The sequence below is a fragment of the Gobio gobio genome (assembly GCF_949357685.1).
Source record: "Gobio gobio genome assembly, chromosome: 5".
In the NCBI taxonomy this organism is placed as follows: domain Eukaryota; kingdom Metazoa; phylum Chordata; class Actinopteri; order Cypriniformes; family Gobionidae; genus Gobio; species Gobio gobio.
Genome location: NC_137101.1, coordinates 50,731,404 through 50,734,847, shown reverse-complemented (window position 1 = coordinate 50,734,847; position 3,444 = coordinate 50,731,404).

Sequence of the window (3,444 nt, the reverse complement as noted above, 5' to 3'; positions counted from 1 at the left end):
GGGTTTTGAGAGTGTAAAGTGCATTGTGCCAATGGAGGCCTTGAGGGTAAGTCATTAAAGGGTTAGTTCACCCAAAAATGAAAATTCTGTCATTAATTACTTACCCTCATGTCGTTCGACACCCGTCAGACTTCCGTTCATCTTCGGAACAGAAATTAAGATATTTTAGTGTAAATCTGATGGCTCTGAAAGGCCTCGATTGGCACAATGCACGGTTCACTCTCAAGACCCTTAAAAGGTACTAAAGACGTCGTTACAAAGTCCATCTCACTACAGTGGTTCTAAAATAACTTTATGAATCGGCGACAATAGTTTTAGTGCGCAAAAAAACCCTAAATAACGACTTACATAGTGATGACGATTTCAAAACAAAGCATCATGAAGCTTCGAAGCGTTATGAATCACTGAGCCGAATGATGATTCGGATCGCGTGTCAAACCGCCAAACTGCTGAAATTTGGCGATTCAAACCGCTGAATCGACTCAGTGATTCATAACGCTTCGAAGCTTCATGATGCCTTGTTTTGAAATCGTCATCACTATGTAAGTCGTTATTTAGGGGGTTTTTTGCGCACAAAAACTATTGTCGCCGATTCATAAAGTTATTGTAGAACCACTGTAGTGAGATGGACTTTGTAACGATGTCTTTAGTACCTTTTAAGGGTCTTGAGAGTGAACGGTGCCATTGTGCCAATGGAGGACTTTCAGAGCCATCAGATTTCAACTAAAATATCTTCATTTCTGTTCCGAAGATGAACGGAGGTCTGACGGGTGTCGAACGACATGAGGGTGAGTAATTAATGACAGAATTTTCATTTTTGGGTGAACTAACCCTTTAATGACAGAATTTTCATTTTCATCTATCTATCTATCTATAGTGAGGAAAATAAGTATTTGAACACCCTGCTATTTTGCAAGTTTTCCCACTTAGAAATCATGGAGGGGTCTGAAATTGTCGTCGTAGGTGCATGTCCACTGTGAGAGACATAATCTAAAAAAAAAATCCAGAAATCACAATGTATGATTTTTTTTTACTATTTATTTGTATGATACAGCTGCAAATAAGTATTTGAACACCTGAGAAATGAAGATTTTTGATGAAAAGATTTCAGGATATTTCTCCATATAATGGAAGTCTATAGACCCGAAACGGTTCAAGGTCCAAATGAGAGGTTCAGTACAGCTTCAAAAGGGCTTTAAACCACATCAAACGGTCCCAGACAATCAATAAAATCACAAATGCTCGCCTTGCTCTGTTCAGTGATGCGTGCTCGTGACGTAAAACGCAATTACGTTGAAAAGGTCACGCTAGACGCAGGCACAAAGACGTTTCAATATGTGGATACGGTCCTCCTTCCGCTCATTTGTAAACACTGACTCTGTACTTCCGCCTGCATCTAGCGTGACCTTTTCAATGTAATTGCGTTTTACATGACGTCACGAGCGTGCATCACTGAACAGAGCAAGGTGAGCATTTGTGCTGATAAAATTTAAACTTTATGTATTTAACAAAAAATGACAGATCGTTTCGCTAGATAAGACCCTTATTGATCGTCTGGTAACGTTTGATGTGGTTTAAAGCCCTTTTGAAGCTGTACTGAACCTCTCATTTGGACCTTGAACCGTTTGGGGTCTATTGACTTCCATTATATGGAGAAATATCCTGAAATCTTTTCATCAAAAATCTTCATTTCTTTTCGACTGAAGACAAAGACATGGATATCTTGGATGACAAGGGGGTGAGTAAATTATAAGCAAAAGTTTATTTGAAAGTGAACTAATCCCTTTAAGACGGGCCTGGACATGTGCTGGTTTAAGCAGGGGAACCTTCCATGCCATGCATGATTTCAAACCATGACGTCTTAGTGTATTACCAACAGTAACCTTGGAAACAGTGGTCCCAGCTCTTTTCAGGTCATTGACCAGCTCCTCCCGTGTAGGTCTGGGTTGATTTCTCACCTTTCTTAGGATCATTGAGACCCCACGAGGTGAGATCTTGCATGGAGCCCCAGTCCGAGGGAGATTGACAGTCATGTTTAGCTTCTTCCATTTTCTAATGATTGCTCCAACAGTGGAGATTTTTTCACCAAGCTGCTTGGCAATTTCCCCGTAGCTCTTTCCAGCCTTGTGGAGGTGTACAATTTTGTCTCTAGTGTCTTTGGATAGCTCTTTGGTCTTGGCCATGTTAGTAGTTGGATTCTTCCTGTTTGTATGGGGTGGACAGGTGTCTTTATGCAGCTAACAACCTCAAACAGGTGCATCTAATTTAGGATAATAAATGGAGTGGAGGTGGACATTTTAAAGGCAGACTAACAGGTCTTTGAGGGTCAGAATTCTAGCTGATAGACAGGTGTTCAAATACTTATTTGCAGCTGTATCATACAAATAAATAGTTAAAAAAAATCATACATTGTGATTTCTCACCTCGTGGTCACCTCATGGTGACTTCATTGAGGAAGGCAAAGGGGAAAAAAAGGAGCTTGTGAGGGAATTGAAGAAATGATGCGGAGTAATTAATAAATTAGTGACAAAGTTCGCTATGTTAGTGTAATATAATGTAACGTTACCTAGCTTGAATGCACCCACTACAACTAACTTTTACACAATGATAAGCCTAACGTTGTGTGTGAACTGATATTAGGGTTAATATTGAAGATCTACATGAACCTAACTCATATTTAGAAATGTGACGTTAAAGATTTGTGTTGTTGTTGCCCAGATAAAATGACAGAGAAAAGAAAAACGGACATCAGATCTTTTTTCAGTAGGCCTAACGTACACCAAAACGCCAAGTATATAACCTACATAACTATAACCTAAAACATTTATTTGTTACAAAAGCATTGTATTTGGTTTATATGGGGACACTTTTTCAAAATTAGTCATTATGCTTCAAGTTGTTTTTGTGGCTTGATTGTAAACAACTTAAAAATAGAACAGAAACACTGAAAAGAAGGATAATGGTACAGTCTCCATGATACACTAATTATAGTATTAAGGTTTTTTGCTGCGTACACAAATCCTCTACAAGTATAATTGTGGCTGTATTATTTGTGTCCCCTTCAAAAATTGCTCTTCAGAAATGTTATGCCCCCCCCCCCCACCACCACCACTGTTAGATCAGATTTACACCCATGATTTTATATAATGTAACTTGTCTCAGAAGTTTCTTTTGTTTGTTTACAGTGCTGAACTCGACATAATCGAACAAATGTTGGGCAACAACATGGACATGTATTCAAAGGTCACACACACACTTGGACCCCAAGTATGCCAGGTTGTATTTCAGATCATAAGAGAGTGCCTTGTTGCAAAAGCAAGGGCTCTAGAAAATTGAATTTTGACACTATTTCTGACACAATTACACTATGTGCTGCAAACTGTTCACTGTACTGTACTGTTCACTGTAAAATCACTGCAAAAAATGCAATTAAACTATTTTTTT